The sequence below is a fragment of the Ursus americanus genome, chromosome 5 (genome assembly GCF_024610735.1).
Source record: "Ursus americanus isolate L20-20 chromosome 5, mUrsAme1.1.p, whole genome shotgun sequence".
NCBI lineage: Eukaryota > Metazoa > Chordata > Mammalia > Carnivora > Ursidae > Ursus > Ursus americanus.
In genome coordinates, this window is record NC_142131.1 from 39,231,792 (window position 1) to 39,251,305 (window position 19,514).

Below are 19,514 nucleotides of genomic sequence, written 5' to 3' on the forward strand. Positions count from 1 at the left end.
TACTCACTCGGCACCTTCACAGCTAGGACGTTCTCCCACCTCCTTCCTTCTGGGTTTTAATGGAAGCTTCATTACAGAGGTGTGATTGGATAAGTCACTGGCCATTGGTGATTTTTCTTTCTCTCAGTTGTATTGAGATATATTCACATACTGTATGCTTAAGGTGGACAACATAGTGATTTGATGCTACAAAAGGATTATCACAATAATAAAGTTAACATCCATCCCCTCATATAGCTACAACAATTTTTTATCTTGTGATTGGTCTTTAAAATATTTACTCTTAACAGCATTCAAATATATACTACAGTACTGCTAACTATAGTCACCACTATATATCACATTTTTCTTTATCCTCTTATCTGTCGATGAACACCTGGGTTGTTTTTATGTTTTGGCTCAGATAAATAATGGTGCAATAAACATGGGAGTGCAAATAGTGAATGCTTTTCCTTTGGATATATGCCCAGCAGTGGAACTGCCGGCTTATATGGTAGCTCTGTTTTCACTTTTTTTGGGGAGCATTCACAGTATTCTCCATGGCGGCTGTACTGGTTACTCCCATTTACATTCCCACCAGCAGTGTAAAAGGGTTCTCTTTGCTCCGTGTCCTTGCCAGCACTGTTTTGTCTTTTTTGATAATAGCCATTCTAACAGGTGTGAGGTGATATCTCATTGTAGATTTGATTTGCATTTCCCTGATGCTGAGTGATGTTGAGGACCTATTCATGTATTTTTTGGCAATTTGAATATTTTCTTAATGTCTTTCAGGTCCTTTCCCCATTTTTAAATTGGTTTATTTTACTTTTTGCTGTTGAGTTGTTCTGTGTCAAATATATGTGTGTGTATATATATATATATATATATATATATATATATATATGTTTGTATATATGTATGTATATATGTATAGACATGCGTGTGTGTGTATATATATATATATATATATATGTATTAAACCTTTATCTGATGTATGGTTTATAAATATTTTCTCCCATTTCATAGGTTGCTTTTTCATTTTATTGATTATTTCTTTGGCTGTGCAGAAGCTTTTATACTTTGATGTAGTCACTTGTTTATTTTTTATTTGGTTGCCTGTGCTTTTGGTGTTATATCCAGGAAATTGCTAACAAGATCCACATCAACTTGCTTTTTTCCTGTGTTATCTTCTAGGAGTTTTACAGCTTTTGGGCTTACATTTACGTCTTTCATCCATTTTGAGTTAATTTTTATGAGTGGTATAGCATGGAGATGTAGTTTAATTCTTTTTCAAGCGAATATAAATTCTACCAACACCATTTACTGATAAGACAATCATTTCCCCCTCTGAGTATTCTAGGCTCCCTTTTCAAATATTAGTTGACTGCATATGCATGGGTTTAGTTCTGTGCTCTTGATTCTGTTCCATTGGCCCATGTGTCTGTTTTTATGCCATTACCACTCTGTTTTGATTATTGTCACTTTATAATAAAGTTTAAATCAGAAAGTGTGATGCCTCTGGCTTTGTTCCTCTTTCTCAGGATTGCTTTGGCTATTTGGGGTCTTTGTGGTTCCAGACATATAATAGGATTGTTTTATATTTTTCTAGAAAATGTCATTGGAATCTTGATTGGGATTGCATTGAATCTAGAGATGGCTTTGGGTAGTGTGGATGTTTTAACAATATTGATACTTCTAATCCATATACATGGGATATTTTTCCATTTCTTTGTGTCTTCATTTTCTTTCATCAATATCTTGTAGTTTTCAGGGTGGAGGTCTTTCACCTACTTGATTTCATTTATTTTTAATTATTTTATTTTTTTTGATGCTATTGCAAATGGCATTGTTTTCATTATTTCATTTTTAGATAATACATTGTTAGTGTATAGAAACTACTAATTTTTGCATGTTGATTTTGTAACCTTTAACTTTACTAACCTTGTTGATAGATTTAAATATTTTTAGTGAAGTCTTTAGGGTTTTCTATATACAAAATCATGTCATCTGCAAAGAAAGATGATATTACTTCTTCCTTTCCAATTCTGAATCCTCTATTTGCCTGTATATCTGTCTTTGCCTAACTGCAATGGCTAGGACTTCCAGTGCTGCGTCAAATAGTACTGATGGGAGTGGGTATTCTTCTGTTGTTCCTGATGTCAAAGGAAAAGTATTCAACCTTTCAGCTTTAAGTATAATGTTAGCTGTGGGCTTATCATATATGGTCTTCATTATATTGAGGTGTGTTCTTTCCATACCTCATTTGTTGGGAGTTTTTAATCATGAATGGATGTTGAATTTTGTCAAATGCTTTTCTTCTACCTATTGAAATGATCATATGATTTTTCTCTTTCATTCTAATTAATGTCATGTATCATATTTGTTAATCTGCATATGTTGGACGATTCTTCTGCCATGAATAAACTCCACTTGATTATAGTGTATGATCCTTCTAATGTGCTGTTGAATTCGGTTTGTTGGTATTTTGTTGAGGATTTTTGTGTCTATATTCATCATGGGAATTGGCCTGGAGTTTTCTTGTAGTCTCCTTCTCTGGCTTTGATGTCAAATGCTTATCTCTTAAAATGAATTTGGGAGTTTTCCCCCTCTTTAATTTGCAAATTTTCCTCCTGTTATCAATTTCTAGTTTCAATACACTGTAGTTGGGGAAAAAAAAATGTGTGTATGACTTCAAGTCTCTCAAATATACTTATTCCATTAAGTTGACAGAATTATCAATATTTACAATTATCCAATTAGATATATAGAAAGTAAAGGTTTGGGTTTTTTTTTTAAGATTTATTTATTTATTTGAGAGAGAGTGCAAGCACACAGTGTGTGGAGGAGGGACATAGGAAGAGAGAATCCCAAGCAGACTCCATGCTCAGTGTGGAGCACGACTCGAAGCTTGATCTCAGGACCCTGAGATCGCAACCTGAGCTGAAACCAAGAGTCAGACGCTTAACTGACTGCATCACCCAGGTGCCCAGAAGTAAAGTCTCTACCCATTTGCTCCTAAAGATTATAGGATATAACATGGATCATTCCTTGAATTTTCTATAGCAAATTGCTTCACTGTTTTGGGCCTCTCTTTTTCTTGTATTTACTGTAGAAACGTGTTTTATAATCCTATTTGAAAATGTGCATTTGCTCCATTACCACTCTGTTATCACCTTCCCATATGTTGTCCTTGGAAAATACAAACAAAAAAGTACTTGTGTGAATGGGACTTAGAAAAGAAATTGTATCTATTGCCTGGTGTTTAGCATTCTCAGAGGACTTTTAATAGCATAGGCTATTGATAGAAAGAGAAAACCCTTCTGTATTTATTGCCCTTTTACAGTGTGAATGCTTAACCTCCAACAAAGCATTATTTGAGATTATTCTTTTCTCCTGAGGAATACCAGGGAATAATAAAAATTTTCAAGCTTTCTATGAAGGAAGGATGTTTTCCCTCTTATTATATGACTGATTTTTCTGATCATAAAAACATAAAATGGACATTGCTGAGTATTTTTTAAACTTTGACGGTAGAAAGAAAAAAAGATCCCTATAGTTCTACCTACCAGAGATAATACCCTTAAACTTTCATTCCTATTTTTTTTCCTAGAGAGAGAGAGAGTGCGTGCGAGAGTTGGGTGTGTGTGTGAAGGGGATGGGGGAGGGGCAGAGAGAGAATCTTATGCAAGCTCCACACCCACCGTGGAGCCGGACATGGGGCTCAATGTCATGACCCTGAGATCATGACCTGAGCCAAAATCAAGGGCCTGATGCTTTTTTTTTTTTTTTTTTAGAGATTTTATTTATTTATTTGACAGAGACAGCCAGCAAGAGAGGGAACACAAGCAGGGGGAGTAGGAGAGGAAGAAGCAGTCTCCCAGTGGAAGAGCCTGATGTGGGGCTCGATCCCAGAACGCTGGGATCACGCCCTGAGCCAAAGGCAGATGCTTAACGACTGAGCTACCCAGGCGCCCCCAAGGAACAGATGCTTAACTGACTGAGCCACTCAGGTGCCCCTAAACTTTCCTTCCCTTCTATGCAGCTCACTGTCTTCAAGCACTTCCCGCCTATCCCCCGCCAAGCCACAGGACCCTTTTAGAAACTCCTGTGCCTAGGACTCTGCAGACACCAACCTGGTGCCTTGTATTTTCCATTCCTTTTTTTTTTTTTTTTTCTATCTCCTTGTTATCCTTCTGACAACAGGGAAAGAGTGTGTTGCTGGTGGTGCTGTCAGGCAGCTCCAACTCTCATTGCCTCCGAACATAGAACCACCCCAGGAGTGCGTGCCTGCTGGTTGATGCAGGTCATAACCTTTGTTGGGGTTTATGTTAGAGTGTTTCCTTTGTTCCTGATTTCAGCTTACCTTCTCATCATTGTCCTTTGGACCCACCCCTGCACCCCATGGCTTTAAGCTATGACTATCACTGAACTCTTGGAACCCTAGCTGGCCGTAGGACACTACTTGCTTAAAAACAGTGTTTGGACATACACATTCTGTGCATACTGCCTTCCTTCTGATTCCTGAATGTGAATTTAAGGGGCTACCAATGAGGAAGTAATAATTATTCTTATGTTTCTTGATACATAGTGATGAATTATTTCTCTTATTAGTCAGTATACACTCTATATTGATAATCAAATTTTATCTGACGTCTTTTTATGCAAGAATTTACCTAGTTTATTTCTGTCTTTTAAAATGTTTTTGTTCAGATTTTATTGAGTTCTAATCTTCCGCTTGTTTTTTGGCAAATATCTTCTACTGCTTTTATGATTGCGGAAGTTCTATGTACACTCTCAAGAGCCTCTGTGATTTCCATATACTTCATGTTATCTTTTGGGTGTCTTTAATTTTACCTATTTTATTTATCTAAAATTTTAGCATATAGTTCAACATGGCACAATAACACGATTATTTTAAAATTTCCAAACAGGGGGCCTGGGTGGCTCAGATGGTTAAGCATCTATCTGCCTTTGGCTCAGGTCATGATCTCCAGGTTCTGGGATCGAGCCCCATGTGGGGCTCCCTGCTTAGCTGGGACTCTGCTTCTCCCTCTCCCTCTGCCTCTCTCTCTGCTTGTGCTCTCTCTCTCTCTCTCTCTCTCAAATGAATAAATAAAATCTTTTAAAAAGTAAGATTTCCAAACAGATAATTATTCCAATTTGAAACACTAAGAAATCCAGATCTAGGTCAGTTGAAATCATCTATATAATAAAGCAGAAGTCACACTCTATTAAACTCCATTGTGCTTAACGTGGCTTGTACACACTTGAAAAAAGACAACTGCAGTTTTAATTTTGACTAAGGAAGGACTGTTTTAGAGGCGTATTAGTTAGCTCATGGTAGTAATCCACTCCCTTAAATGACATGATAATGAAAAGTCTTGGAAGACCTACCAGTATAGTCTGTAGAATCATAAAACTGCCCTAGATGAGAAGGCAATGGAAATGAGAGTAAAAGTGAATGCTTGGGTTTGTATATAAAAGGAGAATAAAAAATATTTCCTTTTAATGTCCCAAGGAATAGAGACAAAAAGCGAGACAATGGACAAAAATGTGTGGGTTTAAAAAAAAAAATGTGTGGGTTTGTATAGATGTATATATTCAAGCACTCTTCTAGACTTGTCTAGCTAGGCCATCGATGCTGTTATGTCCGTATGGTTTATAACCATGTAGTTGCTAACCCACATCCCCTCTCTGTTCCAAGAGTTTGTGTTCTTAGAAAAGGCATCATCTCACTCTCCTTGTACAGCTCCTTGTATGACTTAGTCTGGGATTGGGGCCATCAAGACAATCAACTATCTAGGTTATTTTCCCTGCCATTATCATGGTCCAGGAGGCTGGCCAATGCAGGAGTATAAGACTGGGACCAAGAAGACTTGATTTAAAAATTCTGGGGTAGGGCTCAGAGTCTTCAGTGTTTCCTAATTTTCCAGGTGATTCTTCTGACTGCTTACGTGTGGAAACCACTATCGCAGGGTCTGCCTTTAAGAGATGTATTCTGTTTCATTTATTATATATGATTTTTGCTGGTTCTTCACTGTTTAAATTCATGTATTTTTTGATACTTTTATTCATCTAGTAGGGTGAGATTTGTTTTAATTCTTTTTATTTACAATTTCAAAATGTGTTTGTCTTTTAGATGAATTTTATAATAATTTTCATAAGAATTCAGTTTAATTTATAATAGTGCCAGAATTGTCATTTTAAAAATATTTTTGATGCATTTCAGGAACATAACAGATTTATGTTTGGTAAGGATTTCTCTTATTTTTCTAAGTGAAGTTATATTACTTTCTTTGTAAAGGGCTATAATATTTTTACTTGTTATTATTAGTTATCTTATGTTCTTAGTTGCTACTGTGAATGAATTTTTATTTTACCTTTTTATTTTTTAACATCTTTAGTTTAGTTGCTGTTACTATACAAGAAAATAATTACTATTTTGTACCTAAGCATTTTAATATTCTCTAGTCAAGCAGAATATATTTTAAATTTTCACTCACATTTTCTTGGATTTCTTCAAATAATGATATATACTTGACAAGTCCTTTTGGTTTTCATGTATGGACTACTTATGACAAAATTCTTGGGTGAAACTCCATTCTCTGTTTCTGTATTTGGACTGGTTTCTTGAAATGAGTCCACTCTCTGAAAATTCATCAGCATGTACAGTTACGATTTATGTACATTTCTGCAATAACTTTTTTTTTTAAGTTTGATATATTTGTTTCTGAGAGAGAGAGTGCATGCGTGCGCCCATGGGGGGTTGGGTGGGCAGAGGGAGAGGAGGTTAAAGAGAGAAGCAGACTCCCCGCTGAGCAGGGAGCCTGATGCGGGACTCCATCTCCCAACCCTGAGATCATGACCTGAGCCAAAATCAAGAGTCAGACGCTCAACCCACTGAGCCACCCAGGCACCCCTGCAATTACCTTTTTTTAAAGCCCTCATTAAATGTCGTACTCCTAGACAAAAGACAGGGTGTGTAAGAAGTATCTGGATGCTCGTTAAAAACATAAGCCCTTGGTTCCACTGCCTCAAAGATTCTGTTTCAGGAGATGTAGAACAGGCACAAACACACGGTTTTGCTGAGTACATAGGTTATTCTCAGTCAGAAAGCCTCCATCACATTTTAGGAATGCTACTGAGTACATTGTTTTCAGTGCTTTGTAGTATGTGTTTCAGGGAAGAAACCTGAGATGTCTGTCCTCCCTCCTCTACTTCCTATCCTTCTGTGACCTGAGACTTGTGCCCCATTGGTTGGTAAATACAGAAGGAGTGGGGGGGGGGGTATGAGGTGGTGGAGGCAGCCCGAGGATAAAACTCAGATTCCCCGGATGTAGCAGCAGCTGAACAATGGGTCATGGCAGCTGATGGGGATCCTAAGAGAGGAGGGTCCTTTCGTTTCTCTCCCCAGATAGATGCTGCAGCTACTGTGATTTAGAATCTGAAGGATGCCTGGATAGCCTGATTGAATTCCTCAGTACCGCTCTTTTTACGTGCATCCTGATCTCCTGCTAATAACTTGCTTTGTTCAGAGTCCTGCCCACCTCTCCCTCCATGCCTTCATCTGTGTTTTAGTCAAGAGTTAGGCATCCGGGGCAACAGAAATCTGGAATCATAACAAAGTAGAAATTTCAGGGGAACAATTTTCATAACATCTTTCTTCTTCCTTGAAAATGGCACAATGGTTAATCAAAACAAAATTTACCAGAACAATTACAGAAGTGGATGGCTGTAGATATAAACCTATAGTTTTACAATGTGAAAAGAACTCGCACCTTGGAGTCCTAACACATTAATCTCTGTCTGTAACATGATCCGTACATTTGAGCACCAGAACTAGAGTTATAAGAGAGGTTTTAATGCAGGTTCTGTCACCTACTTTCTCTGTAATCTTGGATAGGTCCCTTAAACTGTCTAGGTCTTTCCCTGCAAAATGGGGTCTGGAGTCTGTCATCACTTAGGGTATTGTTTAGGTGTGTGGCTGTGTTATATAATGAGGTCTTGGGACACTCTCAGGTCATAAAGGATAGAAAGAAAGCTTAATTACTGTTATGCTTATCGCCAGATACACCGCATTTTAGACATTTTCAACAGAAATGTAAATAAACTATGTAGATTGACTTGTAGCCCCGTGTTCTCCTTAACTAGCATGTATATACCTGGTTAGAATTTTGAATAGCTTTTCCTGTACAGTTTTTAATTATGAGATGAGCACTGGATTTGGAGTTCACAAACAAATATCCTGTATTTTTAAATAATTATATAATATCTTTCACCTGTCATCTATGTATACGAGTATGTATACAAACAAACATACATTTAAAACATTACTTGAAGCGACTCCTATTTAGCTTAGCTTTTCTGGATATCACATTGCTTCCTTTGGTGAAAAAAAGAAGTTAAATTTGTTTATTTTTAGTGATCCTGAGTTAGTGAAAGCACATGCATTTGCAATTTTTACAAACCAAACTTGAGAGGCAGATCTGAAGATTCGAGGAATACAGAGTGAATACTGACACTCAAGTGATGGAAAATTACGAGTTATAAAATATCCAAGGAAGTTTGAGAAACAAACATTATTTTGCTCAATGGATTTTGTTGTGATCCCAAAGAGCCGTTAAGACGTTTATGACACTAAGAAGGAAACTATAGTTTGATTCTCCCTGCTAAGGAAATGAAGGAGAAAAGAACCTTACTTTCTGGGAGGTAAACAGCGTAATAGCAAGTACAGAAGCTAGAAAGCTGTGCAGTCTAATTTTGAACTTAGGAACAGAAATGCATCTCCAAACCCATTATTAATATTTTCCATCCATATAATAAAAATGTAGTAGGTAGCCTGCCTGGAGAAGGCATAGAAGATACAAAGACAGTAAGTCCCACACCTCAAGGGGCTTAGGAGTTGGAGGAGATAAATAGATAAGAATATAAAGTTTAATAGATCCTGCAATAAAATCCCAGTTAGGGAAAAAGGCAGTCTCTCTCTTTTTTTTTTTTTTTTAAGATTTTATTTATTTATTTGACAGAGAGAGAGAGAGAGAGCCAGCAAGAGAGGGAACACAAGCAGGGGGGTGGGAGAGGAAGAAGGAGGCTTCCCAGCGGAGCAGGGAGCCCGATGTGGGGCTCCATCCCAGGACCCTGGGATCATGACCTGAGCCAAAGGCAGATGCTTAACAACTGAGCCACCAGGTGCCCCAAAAGGCAGTCTTAATATTTGTTTTTAAGCCTAGCCATCAGTATTTTATAAAGCCCCTAGGCCATTCTAATATACTTTCAAAGGTAAGAACAGTTGTGTAGGTAGAGTTATTCAAGGGGATGTTTCCAGTGGTTATGGCTCCAGGGTAATGGGGAGAAAAAGAACAACTCATATCTTTGGCATGGTAATTTTTGTTGACTTTATTGGACACATTTTCTTTTTCTTTTCTTGATTTATGAAATTGACAGACGATCCTGGTCTTTCCTCTAAAGAGTCCTAGGAATTCCAGTTGTCTCAAATAATTTTCAGCTATTACAAATTTGTCTACAACTATCTTTCCAAAGCCTTCATTGTATGTATTAGTACATGTATAAAATCACCTGTATGAAATGAACACTCTGTAAGGGAGGAATGAGCTCATTAACATAGAAAAATTAGAATAAAAACACTCCATAGGTTTCTAAAGTGATGTCAGTGTCATGAACACTATGACACTAAGCAATCTAGATACCGCCTAACGAGGAACAGAATAAGTTAAATCTGAGAATTGGAAACAGCTAATCCAAACAGTGCATAACTGAGAATAGTGTAAAGGATGAAAACATGGATACATTCAGGCGCGGTTCATTAAAGGGTTTTGGCTGAGGATTGACCACTCAAAGCTTTAGAAGGCATTCATTGACTGATCTGCCTGGGAAACTTTTATTTCACCTCAGGCGCAGCCACTGTGATTTTTACTTCTCCAGAGTTGTCATCTTTCCCTTTTTACCGACGACCTCTCTGCAAGGTTGCAAACATTTTCCCTCATCTGCTCTCTGGCAGAGAAGACAGAGGCTGGGAGGGATCGAGAGTCCGGTGCTCGGTATGTGTCCCACCTTCCGTCAGGTGCGGAACGTCTTGTTTTTTCTGTAATTGGCTCCAACCAATTTATCCATGTCTTCTATTACTAGTTTCTTCTGTGAATCTTTTCCTTTATGCATGTGTTCAAAGCAAGGTAAAGCATGGTATTAGCACAACGGAAAATGGAAAGCGAAACTATATTCAATGTAAAAGTGTTTGAGGGTTCAGCCCGTTGTTCAGGGAGATCAGGATTCCTTTAAATTAAAAAAAAAACAAACAAAAAGGAAAGAAAAAGAAAAAAAAATATCCATGGAACTAGCAAAAAAAAAAAAAAAAAGAAAAGAAAAGAAAGAAAGAAAAGAAAAAAGAAAAAGAGACTGGCTTTCTCCCTCTCTCTCTTTCTGTGTGTGTCTGGGGTTTCCATTTCCAACAAGATCCCAAAGAATTTTTAAGCTCTTGCCACACGGATTATTCTCTTCTGCTGGAAGACCAATGGCTTCCTCCTGGTAGAAAGTGTTCCCTAACATCTACATTTATCTCCCGCGATGTCTAATCCTCAGCTCACCCTGAAGTAAATGAAACGGCTTTGCTGCATCACCGCTGGAGTTGCTGGGTTAGCTCGGCTCAGTCAGGATCAAGACTTTCTGTGGTGTGGCCCTCCATTCAGCCTTACCTTTCCTCCATCTTGGAACTCTCCAGACCTCAGCAATGAAGGGCGCTACTGCAAAGCACAACAACACTTTGCTTTGTATCCTTTCTTGGAGCATTTGGGCATGGCGTTCCTGCCCCTGAGCTTTGTCGGGGGGAAGTTACGGTGTTTGCTCTCGGAGAGCTTCCCCTTCTTCTGGATTTCTTCCTGCTTTAATCGTACTGAACAATGAATGAGCCCTAGCCGCAGCTTGGATAGGACCTTTGTCCGCGTTGTATCCTCCCAACGTGTCATCTAATGAATTAACCTTTCTTTGGAAGAGATCCCTCTTCTAGCTCACTGGCCAGGCTCTTTGTTTCACCTTTCTCTGAACCCTGACTTGACTGTAAGACCAAAGCGTATTTTTATGTGATTCGTTTTCTTCTAGAGTCAGCAAGGAACCTCAAATCTAAGAGAAGGTGTTCAGAGACAGAAATTTCTAAATGTTTTTAACCTTTGGATCTGAAATGTTTCCATGAGGTTTGATCCGCCTTTGTTTAGGAGATGATGTTACCCTCATATGACCTGTGTATTGACAAGATACAGTAATCACAGGTTGAACTCACAGTTTATAATACTTAGCCATAACTCTCATCAAAACCATTCAGGTGAGACTTTAGAGAACAAGTGGGATTGTGTTGGACCGAGTGGAGGGTTGTTGAAATCTAGGAGCCTCGGCATATATGGCACAAATCCAAAGTTAGCTCTGAATCTCACCCTCCAGGGACAAGCTAATGGGTACTCTTACCCATTGAGACCTAAAATCTGGACTGACACGCACTAAAAAGGTCTCTCTTCAAAGACTTTAAAACACATCTATACAGTGAAACTCTGCTTATTTTTGTTCATAAGTGGTACTTAAACACTGTCTTAAATAAAAAACTCCCCACAGCTGGGTTGCACTAGCAGCTGTATTCAAACTGCTGTAAATGACCCTGTTCAAAAAGTCCCGTCTCTCACTGGGATACTTGATCCCAAATAGCAGCCCTTGGTGTTTTTGTTTTTCTCAAGCTGGTTTTCTGCTCCAGGCCCCGTGTGTTGCAGATTGGGAAGTATCAACATTTACGCTTTCTACCACACTGGTCCCAACTGGTGAAATAGAAACACAATGATAGCAGATAAGGCTCAAAGTATTGGCTTTATTAATAGCTGGGAAGCATCCTCAAACCCCAAAATACAGAGCTACTGAAAACTGCTGCTTGATTTAAAGCATGTGCCAGTAGCTTTCTTCTCTGAACTTCTAATTGTAAAGCTAAAATAAAAAGGCTCTAGCTGGGCCTGCCAGGGGCTGTGAGGTCTGTTCTAGGGGTTTGCAAACTTGAGTGTGCATCAGAATCACCTGGAGGGCTTGTTACAACAGATTGGCTGGCTCTGCCCCCAGAATGTTGGGGCCAGTAGATCCGTGTCAGGAACGGAGAATTTGCATGTCTAACAATTGTCAGGTGATGCTGGTGTTGCTGGTTTGGGAGTCACAGGCTGGAAAAAGCTGATTTACTTTGTGGCAGGTGGAGGACTAAGGCTGACCCCGTGGCAGTGGTGTGAGAGAGAGGTTTGAATTGCTTTTCCACTGCAATAAGCCTGCCCCCCTCCCACCCTCCAGAGCACGTGGCCCAGTGGATATCAGATTCAATCAATTTTGCCCATCAGGATGCTTGCTTTAAATCCTAGCAGGGGAAGCAAGTAGAAGGAAGGGAATGGCAACCCAAAAATACGCACTGAAGTTTTGCCTCTTTCTAAGGCATTGTTGCTATTTGGAGGAGAAGAGAAAGGTGAAGTAAGGGTTTTTCAGTAACAGATAAGAGTAGTGATCAAAAACAACTTTGCCTTTTGAGGAATTAGGTGTGGGAGGATCCCAGAAGACTATAAATTTCGGAGGTGCCAAAACGTTTGACTCTCCCTGCAAAGGAAGTAAGGAGAAAGATACCTTACTTTCTGGGAGGTAAGCAGGATAACAACATTTTGACGGGAGCACTGGGCTACTTAACTGTTTTGTGAGGAGTGGCTGTTGGGATTCCAGAAGACTATGGGACTCAGTGACCCCTGGATTACAGAAAGGTAAGGAAGATTTTTGTGCTTGTGGTATCACGCTGGAATTTATTAGCTGTGTGCTTGGGAAAGTCACTTAATTTTCTTAAGCTTCTGTTTTCTCATCTAAAAAATGGGATTAGCCTTGCTCTGAGGAGGGTGCTTTTGGATATTAAATGAAATAATGCTTTAAAATGCCGAGTACATTGTTTGGTCTGTAACATACTTCGTAAGTGGCAGTTACTGAAGTAGTAAGAAGTTAATGAAGTGGGAGAGGTTAAACAAACACTAAAACAGTTGTAAAGGGAGTGTATTAGTTTTCTAGTGTGGTTGTTACAAATTACCGCAAACTTACTGTGTTAAAACAACACCCATTTATTACCTTACAGTTCTGTAGGTTACAAGTCTAATACCTGTCTTCTCAGTGTAAAAGCAAGATGTCAGTAGGGCTGTAGTCCCTTTTGAAGACTCTAGGAGAGCATCTGCTTCCTTGCCATGTCCAACTTTTAGAAGCTGCCCTTATTCCTTGGCTAATGGCCTCTTTCTTCCATCTTCAAAGCCAGCAAAAGAGTGTTTCCCTACTCCTGCTTTTGGTCATTACATACTTTTTGGGATTCCACTTGTCTGCTTCCTAATGTGATTACATTGGGCTCATGCAGGTGCTTTGGGATTATTTTAAGGTCAGCTGATTAATATCTTTAATTTAAGCTGCAACTTTTTCTGCCTGGAAGTGTAACCTAGTAGGTTCTGGAATATGACCTCACTATTTGTAGAGATGGGGACATTATTCTGCTTTCTATAAGAGGGAAAGATCATTTTCACTGTGTTCCATAAAGATGCATTTGAGGCATGGAATTTTATGCATTGTTTGTTCACCAGCACATTTTAAATATTTTTACCTATTTCATTGATCCCTGGAGATTAAAAAAAAATGAGTAAGATAATTTCTTAAAACATTTTAGGGTCCACTAGTGGGATGTAGACTATACATAAGTGGAATAGTGGAAAAGGATAATGGTGGAGCCAATGAGGGAGTGGCACATTCTAGTGAGAATGAATTTGGGAGGACTTTAGGAAAGGTTAGACGGGAAAGATGCTTGAGTCTTGGAATTTATCCATAGAGTGGGGAGGCAAGAAAACATTGCAAAGGATGCAGGGAGAATATAATGACCTAATGTAATGAGGAGCGCATGGAAAATAGAAGTTATTTGGCACACCAAGAACATGCAGAGAGATAAGGCTGGAAAGATAGTGAGATTGGAGATGCTGATTCCTATTTGTCTACTGCTCTTTTGGTAGAACCTGGCATTACCTGAATTATAGCAGTTTGGCTTTATCTTAAAGCCAGTGAGGGGACAGTAATGCTAGTTAGGATGAAGCCAGATACAGAAGCTTTCAGGGTCCATGCTGGGGCTTCATCTTGGTGAGTGATCTCTCACCTGATGCAGATCCTCTAATTACTCATCTTCAACTAAATACCAACCATATGATAAGTCTTTTTGCTCCAGAAGTAAGATAAAGGAAGCCCTGTCCATGGCTTTGGGGAGTCTCAAGACAGAAAATATCATTATGGCATCTGTGATAAGTAATGGAAATGAGATGTTCATGGTGCTTATTTGGCCTTATCACCCAGTGCTTTGTGATCTTCCCATGTGTGTTTTGGTTTTGTGTCCTTAACACTATTAATGTCCTCGAAAGCAGGAGCTTCGGCATAGCAGTTGCTCAGAAAATCAGTATTAACTCTATTTCTCCTTCATTGGACATAACGATGGGAAACAGCTGCCATGGATGGCTTTGCATGTTCTTTTAAATGGATAATTGTTCAAAGAGACTCTTCTGTCATTGCTCAGTCATGGTAAATCATTGTCTGGATTTTAGGGTCTCAACACAATCTCTTAAAAATAACTTTTCCCTTATCTCTCCCTAACATCTAACTTTGTAAGTTGTTTTTTGTTTGTATGTTTGTTTTTCCCTAAATGGTAACTTTGAGAAGTACAGTGTCTTTTAGCCTGGTTGCACTCTTGTGCTGCCTTGAAAGGGACCTTGGATATTTTTGTTTGATGTTAAAATAAAACACTATCATACCTCTGAACTTCATATCCTACCTACCAATGCTAGAAGCTGCTTCCTTCCTAGAACAGACCTACTTTGAGAATTTTTCTTAAGGGGTTCATTTTGACATCCATTTATAATGGACAGGTGGAAGAAGGGGCAGACCCATTGATCTTCATAATTCATTATAAAAAATAACGCTTTGGTGACCCTCTTCTTCCCCACTACTTGCTGTTGATTTCTGATCTCCTGGTATTCATAACATTCAGACAGGGCTGTGTGACACGCCCACCCTTCTTCTCTACCTGGTTACCATTAGTGGAGACTTGAGTGCCCACAGAGACTATGCACATAGTCCTTGAGCCTAAAAATAAGCAGAACTCTTTGACTGCAGTGGTTATCTATCCTACTTTATTCCTCTATCCCAAGGTACATACAGAAACTGAATCCTTAAAAATTACCCCATGTCTGAGTCTTAATACTGTTTGTAGGAATCTGATTTCCTCCTTTGGATCTGTCATTTAATGTATCAGTGCATTCAGGGTCTTCTAAGAAAATACCATGAACTGGGTGGTTTTTATAATTTTTTTTTCATAGTTCAGGAGGCTGGGAAGTCCAAGATCAAGGCACAGGCAGAATGGGTCTGTGGTCTGAATCTACTTTCGGGTTCACTGTGTCCCTGGGAAGCTCTGTGGTTTTCTAAGAGCAGTAATATCACTCATGGAAGCTCTACCCAAACAGCCTAAGCACCCCTCTAAGGCCTCACCTTCTAATACCATCATCTTTGAGGGAGGGTTGGGTTTTAACATACAAATTTTGGAGAGACCCGTTCATTGCATTGCCTTCTTCCTGACCCTTGTCTGTGCCCCATAAGGCTTTTGGGACTGCATCGATGTGCTCCGTAGCTCTTCAGTTTCCAGTTGCCTTCAGCAAACAACCAGCAGATGGGTTAGAGGCAGAAAAATTAAATCCAGGGACTTCCTCCTCTTGCACTCTTCATGTGGAGTTGCTATTAGGAGGCCCTTATTACATAGTTGTGTTCTCTTGTTTCTCTTAACTACTTCTTCAGTCTACCACCTCAGATGGCCTGAAGTGTAAGGACTCCAGCCTGGTAAAAGTACTCTGCTGTCATTATGCCCAGTGAGTTGTTCCTATGGCTTCTGTACATACTGCCCTTGCATACACATTCCTGTATGGTTCACTAAATTCTTTTAAAACTACCCAACGTAAGCATTCCATGTGTTTTCTACATGAGGACTATTACCCAGATCTTTTTACCCTTACTTTCAATGTACTGCTTTCAAATCTCAACTTGTCTGTCTGCTAATAGAGCAATTCTGACCCAGTTTTTCCTTCCTGTATAATATAGATCTTGTGGTGGTCCTACTTTTTTCTGTTTTCTCATAATTCTTTTATCTCTTGTAAAACTCCAGTCCTGCAACCATCCAGGTACATGAAGGATTTGATTCTGTCTCCTGGCTTCTGAATATTACTGGACAAAAGCAAACAATTAGATGGATTTGTGTCCCTACAAGTTCATGGTCCTGTATTGCAGCTGGGCTTTCAATAACTGTCTAGTTACATTTCTCATTATGGGTATTGGAAATTCAAATATTTGTACTGCTGTGTTCTTTTTTTCCTGCTTTGAGTTGATAATCAACCTGCTAATTTAAAAGAAAAAGTTATATTTGAATTAACAATTCCCTAGCCTCCTCTCTGTGTCTGTTGAAATTCTTTCCTTCTTAAGGTTTTGGTGGGTGCAGGGAAGATTTTGGAAAGTAACAGAGAACCAAACCCCAAGTGGCTGATGCACAAGGTTATTTATGGACTTAAATACCTATGAGACTGAGGTGGAAGGCTGACTTAGGTCTGTAGACTTCATTATGAAATGGACTTCAGCCAACCCATCCTCTCATGCTCATGTCTAGTGGGAATGATAGGTCTATTCTCCTTGTAACAATCAAGCAGAAGTTCTGGGCCTGTCTCTAGTGAGCTTCAGTTGGGGAAACTACCCATTCCTGAACCCATCAACCTCATCAGTATATGTACAAATCAGTTTAAATCACTTAGAACCTGATCTCGGATCTGAAGATTTGTTCGAATACCCACAAGACTTGAGTTGGAAAATGTTGATACCTAGTTCAATTGAATTAGTTTCTAGGCTAGTGGCATAGGAGGTCTTCGGTCTAGTCAATGAAAACTGCAGCAGAGTTCCTGCCTCAGGGACTAGGCAGTGGGGGTACTATTGACACAGGTTCTGACCTGGAAACTGAGGAGCACATTTCAGACTTCCTCAGCCAGCCCCGTGGGTAGGTAGTGTCATTTTCAGGTACTAACCTGGAACCCCTGGTTTTGCTTAGCTAAACTGCCCTCAAGTTCTCCTCAGCCATATTTACCTGCAAGAAGTAACATGAACATTTTGCGAAGAAAACAAATCTAATAATACTGTATCCAGGGTACTTCCTAGATGAAGTGTTCCACAACTTGATGATTTCACTGATGGAAATTGCACCAAAAGAAATAGGACCGTATGATATTATTAAGCCATTTATTTCCTTTAGTACTTCTTGTTCCAACCTAATCAGTAAGACAAGATAAAAAATGGTTATTAGAGTTAGGCCAACCAAGAATCTTGTTTTTCTGGGGCTATTGAGTTAGACTCCATTTAATGTGCAGCATTGCTGAAAATTCAATCAGAAGTCAGATGAGGCTTGATGGTTTGCTTCATTCTCTAAGATAATACATTAAAATTAGCAAAGAGAATATAGGTAAACAGTGTCAGAACTCTTGGGCTTTTGTGTGGTATGCCATAGACCTTTAAGGGAAACATGGAGTTCTTAAATTCATGTGTAAGTAGTAAACAAAGATCTTTTGCTTCAACAAATTTCAAGCATTTTAATAGATGTTTCTGGTATAGTGAAGAATTTCTGAGTTACTATGCTTTTACTGCTTAGATACCCAGATATTTTCTTAGTAGAGAGAAACTTAATTACAAAAACTGTATTAAAATCAATTTTTCCATCTAATTCTCAGTTACCAAATTTTCCAGTTACTTAGGTTTTTGGCTTTATTTACAGTATGCAAATGAAGAAAAAGAAAATGAAATCCTTAATGATTCAATTTACCTTTTCCTCCAAAGCTTGGTTAGGGGGAAACAAAGTTTTAAGAAATGGCTGGAAGATTGGTTTATTTTCCCCCTCACTCATGTCCATCACAGTTACACATATTTCTAAGTACAAAAATAGGGTGAAGAATAGATGACCAAGGACCAAATATTGGCTTTGAGTGTTGGCTTGACAACTTACTGTGAAATCTTGAAAAATTTTACCTTTCTGGAGTTAAGTTTCCTGACCAAAAAATAGTTAACTCCCTGGTTTATTATATATGGATGATAAATTAAAGTAATAATAGGTGGTGCTCAGTGTAAGATTTTAATTCTAGTTTGAGAGCATTTCTTTTTTCTTCCAAATGACATTTCCAATATAAGGAAGTAAATTAATTGTGTGGTTAATGTTTTATGGATTCAAATGTTCAGGGAAAAAAAAAAAAAGCTGTTTTGAAAATGCCTTTATTCCAGGACAATTTGTTCCCTCCTTAACAAAGAAATTATTATTTTTTTAAATAGTAACAATACAGCTTAGCTTCCAGTTTGCAAATCTCTTACCTCATTTTGATAACACTTGTAAGGCCAAATGAGAAATGGGGGTCTGAATTAAAAGTCGGTGTTAGCTTGCAACCCAAATTGAACTATTTTACAGTGTAAGTCTTCAGGGTCCTTCTTGGCCCCTGGCGTTACTTAGGTCATGAGATAAGAAAACTATGTTTAAATATTGGAAACATGTAATCTGGATACCCTTGCTTCTTACCTTCTGGGAAACACCAGTCACCTCAGAGAGATGCTTTCATTTACATATTTTAAAGCTCTATTTGTGTGCAGTCCTGAAGGAATGTTTATTAACCACATTCTTGGAGTGAACAGATTGTTCTGTGATAAGAGAAAATTGATCCCCTTTTTTCCAAGCAACGGTGAATGTGATTTGACAGATTGTTATTTGACAGATCTTGCTGTCTTGTCCCCGCGGCAGAGAGGATTTGCCTCAGTTAACACCGTCTCGGCTTCCCTTCCAAGCCCAGCAGCAGCTGCTGTTAACACCTGTATACCTGTCTTTGTTCTAAATCTTAGAGAGACCCCATTCCCTCACCCCCAGAGGGCTTTTATTCTTGAAGCGTTTTTATGAATATGTAGATTACTACTAGTAGTAGTCACGGAGAGGTCTGCTTTGGAACTGAGCCTCCCCGGGTTCCAGCTGTCTTAATGGGCCTTTGGGCAAGTGTCTCCTACCCTTTGTGATCATAAATGTTCTTCAGCTTTACATCTCACATAACAGTAAGGACCTTGAGACTTTCTGTGAGGAATAGGTTAAATATATGCAAAACACTTAACAGAATTATTGATGCTACAGGTGAATTTAAAAGTGGGGTAGTCTGTAACTCTCTGGCTACCAGGTGTAGGTTGGGGTGGGGTGTGGTGTTGTACCCTAAGAGTGAGATAGCAAAGTATTGGGGGAAGGGTTTTTATCACCATAAAATTTGAGACGGGAAAACTTTGCACCCTCACTGATCTCTTGGAATGCCCTCAAATTCATTCATTTAACATGTGTATTTGTATTTATTTATTTAACATACAAATATGGAGAGCATTTTTTAAAAGATTATATTTATTTGAAAGAGAAA

At 38.8% G+C, this 19,514-nt stretch overlaps 1 long non-coding RNA gene across 2 annotated transcripts in view; it reads left to right on the forward strand.

The window, feature by feature from the left end:
- The first annotated feature begins 12,376 nt into the window (after positions 1-12,376).
- LOC148110079 (uncharacterized) overlaps positions 12,377-19,514 on the forward strand; it is a 319,030-nt gene continuing 311,892 nt past the window's right edge. For both annotated transcript variants that reach the window (XR_015724326.1, XR_015724327.1), the window contains exon 1: positions 12,377-12,758. This is a non-coding gene — a long non-coding RNA (uncharacterized LOC148110079). The remainder of the gene's footprint in view (positions 12,759-19,514) is intronic.